Raw genomic sequence first — 19,243 nt, 5'->3', positions numbered from 1 at the left:
AGCATTTATGTGTGAACGTCGACTTTGATGTGGTTTCAACATACTGTTATAACATAACTTCGATGCGAATGAACATTTAATCAAAAGCGTCTTTTTATTGACATATTAACTTGGCAAAAATGCGATATGGAATGTTTCTCTGTATCGAATTCATCATGCGAATGCTTGAAGATATAAATTTATTGTTTACATTTTGCAAGCAAACGAAATGAACACATATATTACGGTTCTATTCAATAAATAATGCATTTTACGGTTGCAAAGCAAACGAATAAGCTCATATTGACAACCACAATACTACTGTTTACCGTGCGCGGTCTTCGTTTAGAGGCAACGGTGTTTTCACAATAAATATTTGATTTGAATTTGATGTGCTTTGTGTCCCCCGGTTGAAGTGGCATAGTGAACTTCAGATGCGAACGTCTTGGACACCAATTCCCCGTTCGAATCACAAGCAGAAAGATTAAAAGAATCATTTTTTACGTGAAAAATGTGACCGATGTCGATGTTCGTTTGAGTGCCATAGCAACTCTGGCTGGAAAACACTCAAGCAGAAAACAAATGAACCAGGCGAGAAAATGTCTCTTTAACCCAATTTTAAACGAATACAGGTGAACGTCCAAGGCTACATTGTTCAGTAGAGTGTGTAAGTGTATGCTGTTGAATTCTCCCTTGAAAAACCTCCCATCCAAATGTGTGTAAATTTGCGAAACTCAAGGCATAATACCAGAAAGATTGTAAAAAATTGGATTGGATTAAACGAATGTGGAAGACATTAAGTATGACAAATTCCAGCAGACAGTCAATTACATTATTGCTCAAGTGAAATTGTTTCTGTTCAACAACCAACGAACGCAAAAAAGAAAGTTTAATGCATTTCGCACTTCACTTAATCGTATTGCGTTATTTTACCGGAAAAAAAGGGAAATGCTAAAGCGGAGATGGATCGCTGCGATTTATTCGATGAAGAAAAAAAAAACTGAGTAAAAAAGGCACTAATATCGCAAACAAATTCCACATTCAATGGAGGAAATGTCAAGAACGATTAGGGATAGCTAGAAGGGAGAAGAAAAACGGATCATCTTTAATGCTAATATTGGTTGGGAGCCACTGAGGTGGATTTAACAGCATGTGTGTGTATTCATCCCATCACATGAGCGTCGAGACGATAAGATGGATTTTTATGAAGCAATTTAGCGCTACGTGTCACTCATGATAATGTGTGGTAATTTCAATTCATATTTTGTGTTAAGCGATAAACCGAACAGACCGAACAGCAACCGCGGCAGTAGCACGTGAATAAATGTGGGGATAATCTGCTAAAAAAGGAAAGAAAAAGAAGTCTCGAGCACACATGCAAGTGAATTGCAAAAAGCAATAAAAATCTTAGTAGATCTTGGACATAAAGCGAATTTCATTCATTTGGTTGAGTGAACACAACGTGAAGTGTGTCCGATGCTTGCACGTGTCGCCTGAAAAAGCAATGAATGACCATTTCTCGGTAATAACCTTAGTCCGCAGCTATTTGTGAAATTGGTTCTGATACCAAACACAAATATTATTGTTTTCGATTTTGGCATAATTATTTATTACGTTCTGTCTGAACTTGACCATCAAGAGAATGAACATAATTCCAATTCATAGTAAATACACAAATAATTGTGCGGCATCGTGTTTACTCCACAATGGCCGACAGACATGGCAAATAAACATTTATATATACACCCAAATCCTATAAAATATCGGCGCGCACTTCTGCCAAACCAACGACTATCTCTCGCTTTCGTCGCTTTTGCACAACAGGCGGAAAAACAATTCAACTGACTTTTCAGCGGGAAATTTTATTCAGAATTGTTTGTTTACTTTGGTCAGTATTGAGAAAAGCTCGATGTTTGTATTTTGTGCCAATATTTTGATCCACTCACAAAACAAAACGTTTTCCAATGGAATGGTCACCCAATCGAATGACCGCCAATCGGATACATTTCAGTTTTTACTTCTGTTGAATGCCAAGATACATTAAATAATATTACGGATTACAAAAATAGCCATTTTAAGTCAGTGTGGTGGAATGAACGAACACTTGAAGCTGTTATTTTGGATTGTTAGGATTCGGCGATGATGCTTTCGGGTACATTCACATCAGGCGAATCGTATCGATATAAATACCGGTTTTTGTTTTATAACAACGCCTTCGGCACATCAAAATAGCATTACAATGCCCTAAAAACACTCTTGAGACTGGACCAGTATTTTTAGAATCGTTTTTTTTTTCTCCATAAATCCAATTGTCTTCGGCTTCATGAGAACCATAGAGAGACGAAAAAGATGCGATATCGCGAAATTTATGGAGGCAGATATTCAGAATGACGCTTCTTCATAACAACATAAAATCATAAATTTGCACATCGTGTGCTGTTTTCTGCTTTTGCCAATTATGAAATAAATTTTATGCCCAATATTTTGCTATATTAAAAGCGGAATCATTTACGGTTGACGTCATGATTTTTAATTATTGTAATCCTCAGGTTTCAACATGAGTGATAAGTGAGAGAAAGCTCGAAGCGTGTGCCGTTGATGACGTAATTATCGCTGCGTCAATGCCAATTTTTGCAATTGCCAACTAAAATTCCGACGCGGTTCGAAGAATTAAAGTTGGTCTGTCGCTATTTTTGGCCATTTTCCTCCGCCTTCCCTTTTGTTACACAACAACTGGCTGCTTGTCGACAGAATCGCTTGTTTGAATTTCAGTTTACACCCGGATTTTTTTTACGACATTTGACTGTCTGGTTTGTTTTGAAAACGATGCGACTGTCGGTCGACTCATTTGTCACAGAGAGCTTACAACCAGTCATAAAGCAACGCTGTCGATGTCATCCATCAACGAATCCGTATTTTATGGTTTTCGTGATTTCGATCGAGATGCGATAACGGATGGCTAGACACATCTACTTGTTTATATGCCATTTATGGATTTAATTTACTGGAACAATACGCAATCACTTTTACTTTCAAAACCAAATCACTATTATCATTTCATTTCCCGTTCCGAACGATGAAAAAGGAGATAGTTCTCAAAATATCCACTACATTTATTGCAATGACGCGATTTTATAGCGGTTATTCGAAGCATGAGTTGGGTCGCGCGATTCAATTGCATTGGATTGAACCGTTTTTTTTTCATAATTTGATATACTTCTCTCGTCTCCCTCATTGAAAGTTGACTTTAAAATTCGTCGTAAAAACTCATCGAGTCGCTGTTCATCACTCGAAACAATCCATAAAGTATGTACATTATAAACACAAAGAGACGACCGACCGCGCTTGGTTCGTGATTACAATCGCAACATTGTTTGATTTGTATGTTTAATTTGGATCAATGTTCACATGAAATATTCAAAATTGTGAATCGTTTCATGCATATCAAATGAGGGAGGGACTTGAAAAGCCGGGTGGAAATATTGTAAATCGCATTGTTTGTTTATTTGACTCGCAACTTTGGTGGCTTAATGAAGAATCCGTGGCAAGCTTATCACAGCTTTAAAGATTGTTTCGTTGACCATTTTGATGGTGGCCACTTACCACTTGATAATTTATTTAGCAAATCAGATCCAAAGTCTCTTTTCACTTAGTTTATTATGGGTGCATCGACATGCTTTCAAGTATAAGATTTTCATCTCCTTAATAATTTGGTCACCTTGACAACTCACAATTTTTGAAACAAACACGACGAGTGGCTGACTGGCTGTTCATTTTTCAAATGAATCTCTTTTTCGCCGGAAATTCCTTGATGTTATTAAGAAAATTGGTGCTTTCAGATGAAACATCGAGTGTGATTCGAAACGATTAAAAAAAATGGCACACGAAACTTCCAGCCTTGTTCCATAAACGGTTGATTATTAATCTGCTTTGAAGGTAGGTTGAAAAATGAAGTTGATTCCATTTAAAAACACTCTCAAGAATTTTCTGGGTCAATTTCATTATATGTAGCAAAAAAACGAATTGCGCGCATCATGATGCATTTGACTTCCTTACCGTAAAATATATTATGCGTTGAAGTGTATGGAAAAAGATACTTTTACGCAGAAATCGGAGACATCGAAAAAAAATCATCATATTGAATTAATTTTAGAACAACAATTTTCCTTTGTGACTTGCATATATCCAAGAATAAATTGCTTTGATTCTCCATTGGCAACAGTCAAATATTCTCGATGCCAACACAAATGGCACAAAAACACATCCAGACAATACACAGATTTGTATGTGATGAATTATTGACGAAGAGAAATATTCAAATCATGACTGGGTGGATTACGATTCTAGTTCGAATTCGACATCGAGTTGCTGTAATGAATTCGCTAAGTTTGTCGCGAAAAGCATCAATTTCTTTGCTCAGCTATTGATTCATGCGAGTTTCACGAATGCAAATTTCAATGTGAATAACAAAAAGATTTGATGAATAAAACAGCAAAACATTCGCCGAGCGTATGCCCGAATCGACCAACGTTAATTCACTGAAAATTATTTGATTTTCAGTGCGCTTGTTAACACAAAGTCAAGTATGATACTTTTTTTTCTGTGCTTGCACAAACAATGCCAGACATTCCACTTAGCGCGCGTTTGGTGCTATCCACGTTTATGAAAACAAGTGAAAAATTAATTAGCTGAACGATGAAATGTTGCAAATGAATTGAGATTCATGCAGGACTCTGAATTATTTAGTCACTATGTGAGTGGTATGGAGCGTGCGAGCGAGTGAGCGAGCGTGTGTATTGTTCTCACCGCTTGATGTAACATCAACGAAACATGCTGGTGTTTTTCTCCATTTCATGCTGCGAGGCTAGTTGCTGATGTTCTTGCGAACAGTTTGTTCAAGTGAGAGAGAGACGAGGAGAGTGAGAGTGAGAGTGAACGTCCATTGGTTTTTGAAAACTTAAACAACACCATTTTTTTCGCTGGCTGCTGCGATAATGTACGAAGCAATAGTCGATCGTGCTGCTTGAACGAATTTAATATTAATTGAATAATCAATTCATAATGGAATCAAATTTGAACTCTATGCACAGCTTTTTGTTTGTGTACAATATCATTCATTCTTTATTTTTACACAGGGTATTCAACGGTCCAATGGTTTTGGTGGCAAAATGCTCAGATTTTGCACGAAAGTTTATTTCGAACGTTTCAAATGGCTAAGAGAAAAAAAGGAACTAATTAGAGAGTTTTCACTTCAATTGAATTGTTAGTCGGTTTCAATTGGACGAAAAGAGCGAAAAATACAATGAAAATGGCCACGGGCCAATTGATTTTTCGTGTACAGAATTGAATTATTAATAGATTCGCTAATTTGGTCGACTAGCCATTGGAGTGAAAGCAATCAATTCATTCCCGAAGCTAATGTACCACAAAAATACACTCTTATTACAAATTGAGGCATTATCCTTATCGATGGCAGTTCTTTTTTTTGTTCTTGAACTGAGTGAATACAGCTTCTTCAGGTCAATGTCCTGGCGTACGGTTCAATTACACTTTCTTGCTTCCGTGGTTGCTGAAGTCAACGGGGAGAGGCTAACGAAAAATCCCATATATTTATCAATTTCAACTTCCTCTGACATGAAGCGAAGCTTACCAACACACTCCCATTTCGGTCCACCGAAGTAGAGAGGAAAAAATTGCTTGTAGCAATGGAGAGTACAACAACCGTATGAATGAGATTGGCTCGATGCTAAAGGAATTTATTATCGTGAATAATGACTTGTCAGTGATTTTCTCAATGGCCTAGAAGATTTTCGCTATTCAAACATTTCTTATGCACCGACGCACGCCTGGCTCATCTTTGTATACGTTTCGGCGATCTCTTTGAATATCGATATACCGGCGAACAAAACAGTGGCAAACCAAAAAGCTAAAATCCATTTTTGAGCCGGGTTGATGGTTGAGACACAAGACCTTTTATTAGACACAAAGCTTCTCATGATAAAAACTTCTCTCTTTCGCTTGTGGCATGTTTTATGGTGTTTACTGTCGCCGAACATTTCCGCAGCTCGCACATCAACATTTCATAGACAATGGCAAGCTATAGATCTTTTGAGAGAGAGCGAGAGGGAGAGAGAGAGGGCTACAATGCGTAAGACTCAGCCTCTTCTCTGTGCTATTTTGAAAGGAAGAGTTTTTTTTTTGTTGTGCATGTCAAAAGCTATCGCTTGGAAAAAACAAATGAAGCAATTTTCCGTTGAAATTACAATCGTCAACAAGCAGTTTGTTGGGTATTTTGCAATTTTGCACTGTTCATTCTGCTCATTGTGGTTGCTATCGTGATGTGAGTGTGGAGCTGATGTGATTTTTGCGTGCGCATAATGATGATTTATTTTGCGTTGTTAACACATTAAAACGAACAGTTATAAATATGATTCATAAAATAAAAGAAGAACGCATCCGCATTTTGTACGGCTTTATTTTTGCTAACTTTTACTTTATAACGAGCGATTGTTCGTCGACAAATTACGCGTAGGCAATAAATTATTTTGCTCGATTTGCATTTTTGCGAATGCGTTGGAGATTTGCGAAACTTTGAACAAATTGTTGCCAAACCATGCAGATAATGATGCGCAGATAAGGTGAATGAACTTTATGTTTTCCTAGGCCATGAACTGCAGCGATTTATAGCCCATAAACTGATTGTTGTTCACCATTTGCTGCGAAATGAAAGTTTGTTGCCTCACTCGCCTGACCTACAACACCATCAAGCTTGATAAAGATGATACGGCCATCGGATGGGGTCAACGATAATCTAACACACATCAACATTACACCATAAATCTATAATTGGTTTTGCGAATGGTCAGACGTTGAATAATTTTTCGCAAAGTCCTTTCCGATGTGTAATCCCATTAGCATTAACATTCATCAAAACAATGTCTTTGGCACAGCGCTTGGTATATTGAGATTAAACATGGTTTTTTTTTCTATTGACTCAATCCTATTTACATAAACGATCTGACTTTGTCCCTTTTTCGAAAGGTATTTCCAATGACCCGACTAGAGAAAGAGAAAAATGCGAGTGAGTGACATAGCAAAAAAGGGAAAGTTATGCTCCAAATATTTTAATAAATAGTTCAGTGTCGTTATGCAAAGCAGCTGTATATATGTGTGCCATAATGGGGACGAAATTATGTGTGTTATGAGTTGTGTTGTTTCGATCAATAGTACTTCATCGAGAGCTCTGAAGTACTCTCGTCAAGTAGGTAGATGGCTTGTTTTGTGCCCCCAATGCGGCTCTTCTGTGTCATCATACACACGCCTGATAATGATAAAAAAGTCATCAATTTCAGCGGCGGCTCAAAACGATGGAAATGGCTCATGAATCTAAAAAAACACGATGATTTACACGTAATCGGATGAATCTACCGCACGAAGGAAGCGTGTTCGACATCGCTCGCGGTACATTGAATTTTTATCGCTTGAGAGAATAATAAGTAGAAGTGAAGAAAAAAACAACAACAACATAATTTGCGTTAACTTAACGTGTATTACACACGCCGTTAAGTAGGTCTTTTCAGCGATGTGCTAATTCTATAGTACTAATTCTATTCAACGTATGCTGTTCTTTTTTCTTCTTTTCTGTTTGTGTTCCACATATAATTCATGGCCACACATTTGAATTTTGAGAAATTCCGCTCACTACGAAATTGGGTCAGCAGCCATTTTTGATGGAGCATCCGTTTTAGTGCTTGAGCAAATATTTTCCTCTTATGACAGTAAAAAAGGTGTTGTTTTTTCTCTGTGTTCGTTCGTTCATTCGTTCGCATATTGTGAACATGTGTATACATTACACACAATTCGAATTGAAGCGTCTTTTTGCCAATAATAATATATATATATATCGAATGATTGATGATGGCGAAAAACGAGCGCTCGTGCCAAGGATACAGAAACGGTTGATATTCCTCTTTTTTGCTTTTCTCCAGTGCTTTTGATATCTCACTACGATTAATTTATAAACTTGATAGCATTATCAATTTACAACTGGTTTGTAATTAAAAGCATGTTGGACGAGGGCAAACACACCGAAAAAAGCACCCGAATTCGATGGCAAATTGTTAACATTGAGCAATTTATGTCGATGTTTTTGCGCTTCTCCCAGATGAGCTATCCATTTTCAGCATGCTGCGATGGCGAACGTATTCGCAAAAGAGCACATTTCATGCACGCATCGAATCAATTCAATTCGGTTACTTCGACAAAATGCGACGAACAACATACACACAAAGAGACTGAAAAACGTTTGACGATGAACATCCTCACACACACACCGTTTACGGCGATAGAATAATGTATATAGAACAAGACAATAAAATTGTCGGTCCTTCAATAGGAATCGTGCTTGCACTCACATATGGCTGTGCCACTTGAATTGCCAATGAAATTGTAGTCATTTTAAGTGTTCTTACAATACATTGCTTCATATATGTGATTTTGTGCTTCTCGATGCTACTACGCCAGACACACACGCAGAAAACCATTTATTATCGAGCACCATAATTTTTAGCATCGACGAGTGAGTTTTTGTCCTGCATTCGCAAAGGCAACAACAACGTTCACATGCATACACACATTCCGTTTGATTTATCGCCAATATCTCGTGTACAATCCAGAGCATCGCAGACAAAGGGAGAGGGAGAGAGAGGGGGAGCGAGAGAACAAGAGAGAAAGAGAAATTCATCGACACATTGCAAAATTCGACTTCAATTCAAAATATGTCTTTGAATCTTATGAACTGGGCAAATTCCTTTTGAAATGTGCACTGCACTGCAATGCCAAGACCACATCCATACTTTAAATCATTTCGACTGCAGTCAAAATGTTTTATGATATACGTTATGAGGCATGTAGTCAATATGATTCGCTTGTTTATTGCGTATTATCTTTGGGCGATGTTTTCTATCTCTAATTTTCGATGACTACATAGTCATCGTTCCATCGAACCGTATTGTCGTCACCGCGTTCTTTTGATCCTAAGAAGTGTGGTGTTTCCTATTCGATGGAAACACGGTTGGTATGTGCTTTGGCTGGCACAAATTAGATTGGTTTTTCATTGAATTGGAGAAGATACGAGACTTTTATTGTGATTTTGATGAATTCATCTGTTTTCTTGAGTTATTTTCTCGTCGTTGTTATCAATGACTCTTTTTCTCTGATCTGATTCATTTTGCTGATGAATTTTCATTGGCTTTACCAAATTATTGGTTGTGTGTTTCTCTGTCAAAAAATGTATGCATTACCAACACACAAAAAATAGAATAAATTTCCGTCAATATGCTCAAGTATCAATATCTTATCTCAAAAAGGATGCTTCTTCTCTGTAAATCTGATATGATTCAGTGGTTTTTCTCTCTTTTATGTGGCAATTCTTGGGGGACTTTCGATTCACCACTCAAAGTGCCAATATGGATCAGTGTTGCTTGCGTTTCGTTTTAAATCCATCATACAAACATAGATGCGTTGGCTGGTTATACGAAACCGTGACACTGAAAAATCACTCGGCGATTATTTTTTTTCTTCAAAGCGGACACGATTAGGATGTATACGACTACGACAAGGAGCAAACAATTCAAATCTCTTTCTTACAAGTCGGATGAGTGGCATTCAACTCTGGTTTATTGCATAGACACAAGAATTGTCGGATACATGGCTCACTGGCTCATAAATTCTGCGAAAAGTTTTGAAATTCAAAATGGGCGTATGGTTAAAAAAAGAGCAGTGGTTGGTTATACGACGTGTCGTCTTTGTCTTTTTGAGAAAAAAAAGAACGATAGGGTTTTTCCTTCGTGTATTCTTTCAACATTTCCCTTTTCATCTTGAGTCCTTCATAATATTGGATTTGCCTTGTAAAAGAAGCGTGCAACAAATTGGGTGAATATTTTTCTTTACTTTTATCTCTATAGCTCACTTTATCTTGGGCCAAATAAAAAAAGGCAATACAATGGATAGAATGATAGGTCATGATTGAATAGAAACAGCCTGCTTTTCTTTTTGTCGTTTCCACAAATCCGGTTTAATAATGTACAACACTGAGCCACGCTGACTCCGTTCCTGTTTCGAATACGTTTCAGGCGTGTGTACTACACACTGTGTAGTGACATTTCCACTCGCATATCGTCTGTTTCATACTTGGAGTGCGGCATATGTGTAAATGTAACCCGAAAAAGTGGGATACCGAAGCTGGCGTAAAAATGACATGGATTTACATGTCAACGTTGCTTTTAGTGTGTTTGGATCGTTGTGTGTAAGTTGGCACGTGGTATAATCCACACGCCGTAGGCATCTTTCTCACACTCTCTCTCTTCATCGCACATATGAGCATTCATTTCGTATGTTAACGTGGTGTCGCTCTTGCCTTACAGCTAACATACTGTTCAAAATATCGATTTATCGGTTTGATACCGATTCAAAGTCGACTAACATTCTAACACACAAAAGATGCAGAAATCCTCTAATTTTTGTTTACATTTCGCTTCCGAATCGTTTTGTATGGTACACATTCGATGTTTTATGCAATAAAAGCAAAGTGAAAATGTTTTATATCGATTCGAGTGTATTTGCTGCTCATTTTAACCCATGCACATTACATGAAAACGAATGCCATCGTAAAGTGTCTGTTGCGCGCGTGGCAATCCAATCTCCGTTTCTTCGGTTAAAATGATGATGAAAAATCGCTCTGCAGCTACATAAATGTGTGCGCTGCTACCGAAAAAGGAGGAATAAATGCGTGCAATTTTTCATTTATATTGAATAAAAATGGTGTGCAATTTCTTTATCCTTTGTGATGTCAGCACTTTTACGCATCGTAAATGCTCGGCCAGTATGAAATTCATTCGAAATGAATGTTGATTTCAAGAATATAAACATTCTTATTTTTTCATGCACATCCCAGACGAGTTTTATACGATGCAAAAGCAAATCATTCAAGCGTATTGTGTTTTGACGGCACGAATAAAGGAAACTCCCCGAATAACCCATAACAATAGGTGCTAATAAAATGGTATGCGAATGTTTTCAGATCAAAACCAATAAAACTGCCCACTAAATCCACCGTTTTAACATGGTAGATAAAAATACAGGGATTGAATTGTGGCTTGATTGCTTGATTCATTTCCCTCGAAAGACAGATCAAAGTTGTTTGTTATGTGATAGCCCATACTTAGTTTTATATTGCGGTTTGATATGATTGCCATATGAAGCATTCAAGTGTATGGCGCGTGTTATTCTCCTTTCACCTTTCCATTTAAAACATTGTCGGAAAATGAACGAAAAATACAATTTTCTCCGCTTCATTCTTGTTACACGAACTAAATAAACTGGTGCTCATTATTCGTTCACCATGCAAATAATGAGCGAGCATTAGCTTTTGTTCCATGAAGTTGTAAATGATGTAGCTCAATGAGATCTATTTATGAGCCAGAAATGATTGTCATTATGGTTGATGTGCACGCCGACTAAAATCCCACGAAGAAGATCTTCACTTATTTTTCTTCGAATGTGATATGACGTGAACCATTTCCAAGTAGTCTCATCAAATGTGCAAAGACAATATTAGATGATATGAACTGAGAACGAATGAATAATAATATTTCGGTCAGTGTTGATATGATGTTGGCGCATTCAAACGGAATAACAACAGTAAAAATGTGTGTGCATGTGTTGAACAAATGATTTCTTTGAACGCTTGAGCATCAATGGGTCAAATGAGCAATGACTCACATGTTATTCAGGTCATGTGATTGAAAATGCATGGCGTCCCATTTATTCGGAAAATCATTTCATCTAATTTCAAATGCCATTTCAATGGAATAAATTACATCAAATGCCCGATTGGAATTAGTACTGAGTGATTTTTTCAAAAGCGGAAAATTTTTAATGTATAGTAGCTCCGAATAATCTGCCCGGTTTAATGGGCTTTCTAGAAATGGATTGGATGGCCTGTGTATAATGAAAACATTCAATATTTCCGAATGATTCACAACTGGTCTGAACAAACATTGGGTGAGTCACCCGTCAGGCACGTGGGAATAGATACGATTCGAAATATGAAATGAACCAAAGTACTATGACTACCCAGTGTGTGTTTATCAGAACGATGTGCGTGTACTCCATATTGAAGTTATTTCACGATCTGCAAATCACTTTGTAAACAACACCTTAAAAAGTTACATTTGCCGGAGAGACTCAGGAAGGATTTTATTTGTTTTGTTTTGTTGTTCTAATTATATCAACTGGTAAACAAAAAAAAAAATAAAAACACAATGGAACGCATAGCAAAATATCAGTTACAAGACGGCATTCGATTATGAGTGCTGATTAAATGGACAGAAATCGATTTGCTTTGGTCGCACTTATACAGACTCTCTCCCTCGCTCATTGCGAGCAGCTTCCTTTTGTCAGGGTTACATGAATCATCGGACGCAACGCGTCGAACCACTGGAACATATTTTTTTTGGCACCCGAAGGTCGAACGTAAAACACAAGAAAAAGGACTTATGGTAACTTCAATTGAGTTATACAATTGGCCATGATGAAAAAATACGAACGATAAAATCGCGCAACTTGAGTCAAATCATATTTGCAAGAAAGTCCACTTAATCATCTGTTGATATAACAATGTTCGCATAGTAAAATTTTCGCATCTACTTTAATTGGACGCGCGCGGTTGCTTCTTCTCCTCTTTTTGCTGTAAACGAAAAGTTGCATGAAATAATTAGTATTGAACCTTTTTTTAGTTGCGCCAAATATTTGTGTTATACAATAAACAGTCAAGATAATGTCTTTATGCGAAGCGCGCAATAGAATGACACACAGCCATTCAGTTTGCAAATAATTATTGCTATTTTTGGAGAAACAAAGACGGTTTGGATAAAAAAATATGGAAATCGTCGAGAAAACAACATCGAAACTGTTATTTAATTCAAATGTCGGGCTGATGCATCTGTGGAAATACATTTGAAGCGGTTATGTCCATCCTTTCAATGCAGGATAATGAATGGGAAAGCGACCGATGGAGAGAGAGAGAGTGCGTTTATTTGTGTTGAATGGGGTTTTTTAATTTATATAAATCGATATTGAAAGGAGACTCAGACCGACGACATCCACTTATTTTTTTTTATTTCTGCAAATCTACGTAGTTACTTTTGTTTGGTTTTTATTTTTCTCTTCAAATTCGACGAATAGCATGAATATGTCGTTATAATCATGGATTGTAATTCGTTGCAAGATTTTATTATATGCCGTATATTCCGACTCAGAGTTTGTTGAATCGGCAACATTTGATGCTACGTATTGTTGTCCATTGCATAAGTTGGTATACATTGTGATGCTCGGAGAATGAAAAGGTAATACATTTTTGAATTTATCCAATAAGAATGCCATTGAAAATTGTGAACACGACAAAGGGCAATTTGTATGCTGAATCCCATGGCTTCAGCAGGTCTTTGTCTTGTGATTTCATTTTAAATTGGTTCCATAGTTTTGTATGTTACAAAACACAGGACTTTGTATAACATGTATACAGAAACGATTTCTAAAGGTACTAAATTTAACAAGCAATGAACGAGCGAGCACAAGAGAGTTCATCCGAGATTGAAAAAGAGCAACAGAAAAAAACACGACGCAATAAACAGGCAGCACGCTGTTACATGCAACTATTTATTATATGGGTTATGTAAGTTCGTTAACCTCAAACAAAAAAACAACAAAAAATCGGCGATTAAAACGTAGTGAAAAAGTGGGAAAATCGATACGGGGAAATAAGATTTATTATGCGATTCAAGCCATTTCATCACAAATCTCTGCTCCTCGGCTACTTTATATTGGCATCAAGTGTCTTTGTTTTGTTGCGAAACTTTTTCTACGCAACATGCGGAGCGAGTACACACAAGCCGTAAAAAGTCTGGCCAACGAAGAGATTTACAGCACTGACAATAAACAGCGTGGTTTCGACGACACTTTTTTTTGTTTATGCTTTAGTTTTTCTTTTTTTTCATGCACCCGCTTCGCTTAGGCAGCGACAATCGAAATTATTTTTCTAGTCATCATCTGGTGCGCCACCATATTTATCATAACGATAAAATTTCGTGTTTTTTGCGTCGAAACATTACCATCTCTTGATCTTACGATTATGCTATGCATTTTCGATGCGTGCGTATAAAAATCACACATTGACCGAAATTATTCCGTCTTTTTTTTCTTCGTTACGCAGATCTTGCGTTCGGTGCGTTTTTTTCGCTCAGCTTTTCGGTGGTATCTGAATAATGTATTCTTGGATGTATGTTTGATTCAATTTTTTTTATGACATTCCCATTGTCGCGTTATGAATTTCGTATGACCTTTCGATGTCACGGACGATATTACTCTAACAAAATACGTTTTTGGTTGTTTCATGAAGATACTTTTTCTTGCACGTAGTAAATTCCTCAATTTTCGGATGAAGAACAAAAATATGTGTTTTAGAAATTCGAGACACTTTGGCCAACATTTTATTTTGCTAAACCTGATGACGCTTAGACATGCACAGCAAATCAAAGTTAAACCATTTTTCATCGGTTGGCATCAACACTTTGGGCCTCACGAGAGGCGTGTGCCAAATCCGACCCAAATATTTAAGGTAAACATTTCATCGTCATGTACATTAACGTATTGTATAATAAAATTTTTGTGACCCGATTAAAACATGACGTGAGTCGGCTTTTTTCTCTTCACTTTTTGGAGTTTTAGACCAGATTCAGTGGTGGTGGTGGTGGCGACGGCGGCGGCGGTGATGTCGGTGGTGCCCGTTTAGTATTCCCTTGGTTCGAGTCGATGTTGAAGAGTTTTCGATTTGTATAAAATTCACATCCATAAAAGAGCATTTTACTTGCGACGATCATACAAGACGACGCCGCGTATAAATCGTGTTTGTCCCTTTTCAAACCGACACAGTAGCGTTGTAGCACTTGTTAGCGAAAGTTCAAAAACCTCATCGGCAATTTTCTTCTTCTTCTTTCATTCGCTGCTTTTTCTTCTGTTACATCTTCTTGGCTTTCATTTCACTTTCATCGCTTTCACTACCGAAAGTGAGTCTTTGTCAGCGTAATAGTGGATAGGATACACAGTGAGAGTAGCTCAAATAGCTTGGAGTAGCTAGTGTTATGAATGTAGATCGATATATATCCATTGTGCGCATACAGTAACAAACTTCAAAAATCGATGGCATTTTCGCAACTAATAAAATACTATATCCATACAGCAACAGCGGTACATTCCATTTGTGAAATGTGAAGAACCCTCCGAAAAAAAACAACAACAAATCAACACTTTAGATTTGGTCGCTTCATTTTTATGGTCCCATTGAAATTATGTAATGAACAATAAAACATGGAATAAACCAAATCTCCCAATACAGTCAAATGGATACTCGAACTGTTTTGTTTTTGGGGATGTTTTTTTTATACTGTAACATGTTCTTCGGTGCGTCGTTTCAAATCATCGGATTACTAGCCTCGTTTGCAAATGATTATATTCTGTAAAAAAGAGGCATTAACACCATGTGGATAAAAGGAGAATATGAAGCCGCCCCAAAAAATCCAATTCACTGAATCCATGCAAAATGGATACTTCACTGAATAATAATAATTTAATGTCGTTATCTTTTGTTTCATGTGTCGTATAACTATCAAATAAAATTGCATAATCATAACTTTAGGTCCCTTGCTTCCGATATATATCTCATTCTCTGACGCATATTCGAGATGGCAGATAAGTTAATGCCTGTCATATTGGAAGCCTCGTTCGTTCACAGCCAAGGAACTAAATAGTTATGACAAGTCGTGAAACGCTGAAGAGATGTGGAGGAGAGAATGAGTGAGAAAGGATGTGTGCGTATGTGTGCGAAAGCATCATGAAAAAGTGACGGCGTGATGAAGACACTACTCGCGTCCGGATGATTCGTCTTGTGGGGTTTTGAAAACGAATTAGGTTTTACAGGTTAGGTTGTGAACTGCATGCCTGACTACACAGATTCCGTGGATTGAGGGCAAAATATGTAGTATATCCATCATATATACGACTTGATAAAATGCCAAAAAACGCGTTGCAGCATAACCTCAAGAGAATTCAACGACACAATCCAACAATGAAAGTGAAAACGTTGACACACGCAAAATTAGGAACAACCACCACCTCGTTCATGTATGTATCTGTGTGAAATGGCATGGCTACAACTGAATGAAAAATAACAAAAGAGACATTTCGTTCCGCTAAAGTTCAAGAACCTCGGTTCCCTATTATCTATTTGTTTTGCGTTCACGCTTGAGTTCAATCGGTGAGAAGAAGAAAAAAAAGAAAATACACACAACGAAATCAGCGTAATATCAGCATTTTCATAACCGGAACATACAAACACCCGCACACACAGCCTTACACGCTTTTTTCTCTTTCGCTACATGAATAATAAAATACAAACGAATGTAGACGAACGAAAGAGATACTAAAATGAAATTGAGTATTAGCGTAAAAATGGGCAAGCTTTAGAACGGTAATTACACAGTTGTTTGTAGTAATATCCGTTTTTTCGAAAGCTTTACGAAACCAATTTTATGTTACAAAACCTCATAAAAAAAGCGGCAATCAAATTAAAATCCAAGCTTGTAGCGGCGCCCGTGCGTGTCACAGTGCGGCTTATAACACAAATCGACGGACTATAGACATAAGCATTCATGCCAAACGGCATTTGGTAAAATGGCATGGGCGCTTAACGGAAATCGCATTGAGCCGGTTTAACCGCTTAATTCAACAACTTTTGAGATTTGAAGAGAACAATAAAACGTTGTTGTGGGTTAAATGTCTTTATAATGAAAGTCAATAAATTCAAAATTGCGATCATTTTTACTCGCTCAGTCCATCGTCGCCAATCGTTCACTGCATGAAGCACATGATTTTGAAAGCACATCGAAAATTTTACGCACGTGTATTGAGAGAATTCCATACAGAGTTGAATATCCCTCTGCCTTATCTGATTTACGATGTTATTTTGGATGTAGTTAGAAGAACGTGTCTCCGCTTGCTCACTCATTCTCGATATGTACACTCTGGCTTCGTTACCAATCTACTTTTTTTTCACTATGATTCATTGGAAATGTTCGAAATGAAGAGAAAAAAAAACGAAATGAACAATATTCATGTTGCTGCGAAGCATAAAACCAACTGGAAAATTATGAGCCATTTCAAAAGCGAGAAAAAGAGAAAAAAAAAGTCTGAGAATTAATAAAGTTATGAACCGGTAAATTATATTGCTACTGTTTTACAATCGACGTCGAGACGATAGTTCGTTCGTGATAGCTCTTGATAATCTAATTTATACTTGGAATAAATCGCCGCATTTTTTGCTTTTTCGTTTGTGTAAATAGTCGGAAGTTGCTTTTCATGTTTGAAAATAACTCAAAACGCTAGCCAATGGAATGCTTTTCATGCCACGCCAAAGAGTAGACCAACAGTGATAGTCGCCATGGGACATGAATGCAAAAAATGAATGAAGCAATAAAGGAATCAAGGAATGATATCGTTCGTTGCCTGTTTATTTTAAACATTCAATCCATTCGTTTCACTCGCGAGCAACGTTATCATACACACACACACACACGCGTACATAAATGGCTAATTGAATTTTCCGTTCAACGTTTATGCATTAGTCAAAGTCAATCAAGAACTCGCGCAAACGAATGGATAAAAAGCTATTTGTAGGGAATACGGTGCGATAAAGTTGAACAATTATGACTGTATTTGTGGTTTGAGCATGGTCTTTGTTTGTTTCTCTCTGGCATTTATCAGGCACGTGTTTTGTGGCGATATGCTCACTTTTATAATCAGTTTATTACTTCGTGGTTTATTTTCGATTTTGTAAAAAATGTACACGCCGTTCACAACGTTTTTATGCACAAAACGCCAGTAGCAACAACAAAGACGACGACGACGACAACTACAATGATGATGATGGTAACGTGGCAGGAAGTAGTGAGAGTGATAATAAAAGCCATTCTTTGGCGATGGTATATGATGTTCATGGCCGCACATCGTGGCACACGTGCTGCTGTTATACAAGCACGTCATCGCTGGATAAACATAGCCAGTGAGAAAAAAAAACTAATTTGAATATCCATTTGGCGATGAATAAAAATCCAACCGCCGGAGACTAGCGAAAATATTGTCAACTGAACGGCAGACAAACTTATCGTAATCATTGCTTTGTTTTTATATAACGACACATAATTCATATTCAGCACACGAGTTCAAATCACTTTTTTTCTCCGTTTTTCTTTCGCTCTTTTTCCGTCCCACACGTACGCTGTTGCGTTGTGAGCGGAAAACTATCAATGCATATTTTGCATGCGCAAAATTCATTTACACTATTTTACCAAGCGCTAAGAGATTCCCTTCTTTTTGTTTCATAAGAAAATACAAGAAATTCCTTTCGGAGAACGTGAAATGGATTTTCTTGTTGCTATTACAGCTAAATGTCAAAATTTATACCAACATAAACAAATACATGAATGTCTTCCCGTCGTTCCGAACGCTACTTATTTGCAATTGCGAAAAGTAGTGTAAAAGTTTTTCCCATTTGATTTGCGACACGATATACCCACTGCATCTACTTGGTATCTATTGGAAAATGCAATGAGCCGTAACACTGTTGTGGCGGTGGGTGGCGCATTTCACTGTTTTATGTTGCAGTGTGTGTGTGTTTTTTTTTCTGTCATCTTCAAATTATATATGCTGTCGCCGAATTGGTTGTGCTTTTGTTTTCGCATATCGAATCGTTTCCAACCACCACTTGAATATGTGTGCTTCTCAAGTGTGGTGCTACCATATTTTATCCCTCTTCTGGTTGCATTCCCCCAAAAATGTTGCTTAAAAATGAAACGAGATCATCGACAAATATCCACGGCATGGGGTGAATAACATTCGCATGAATTGCGAGAGAAAGACTGAGAAAAAAGTGAAAGGATACACACGCGACAACAGACAAATCCAATAATGATCCGAAAAAAATTCGGTATCGACAAAAAATGAAAGAAAAAAAAACCCTCAATTATTACATCGATTGAAATCGATTGTATGGATTAAAATTGCGAAATTTTTTATTCTATCCTTTTTTTCAATTTATTCCATTCGTAATGTCAATGCAAACATACATTTCCGTTGAAAGTTTTCGAAATAA

The 19,243-nt window shown here is 37.2% G+C and overlaps 1 protein-coding gene across 1 annotated transcript in view; it reads right to left on the bottom strand.

The window, feature by feature from the left end:
• LOC129565778 (serine/threonine-protein kinase Smg1) overlaps positions 1-19,243 on the bottom strand; it is a 70,360-nt gene that overhangs the window by 7,242 nt on the left and 43,875 nt on the right. The window lies entirely within an intron of this gene.

This window comes from Sitodiplosis mosellana, unplaced genomic scaffold (assembly GCF_009176505.1).
Source record: "Sitodiplosis mosellana isolate CC-2019 unplaced genomic scaffold, AAFC_SMos_1.0 Smas_scaffold_3, whole genome shotgun sequence".
NCBI lineage: Eukaryota > Metazoa > Arthropoda > Insecta > Diptera > Cecidomyiidae > Sitodiplosis > Sitodiplosis mosellana.
This window is presented reverse-complemented; position numbering and strand designations above follow the sequence as displayed.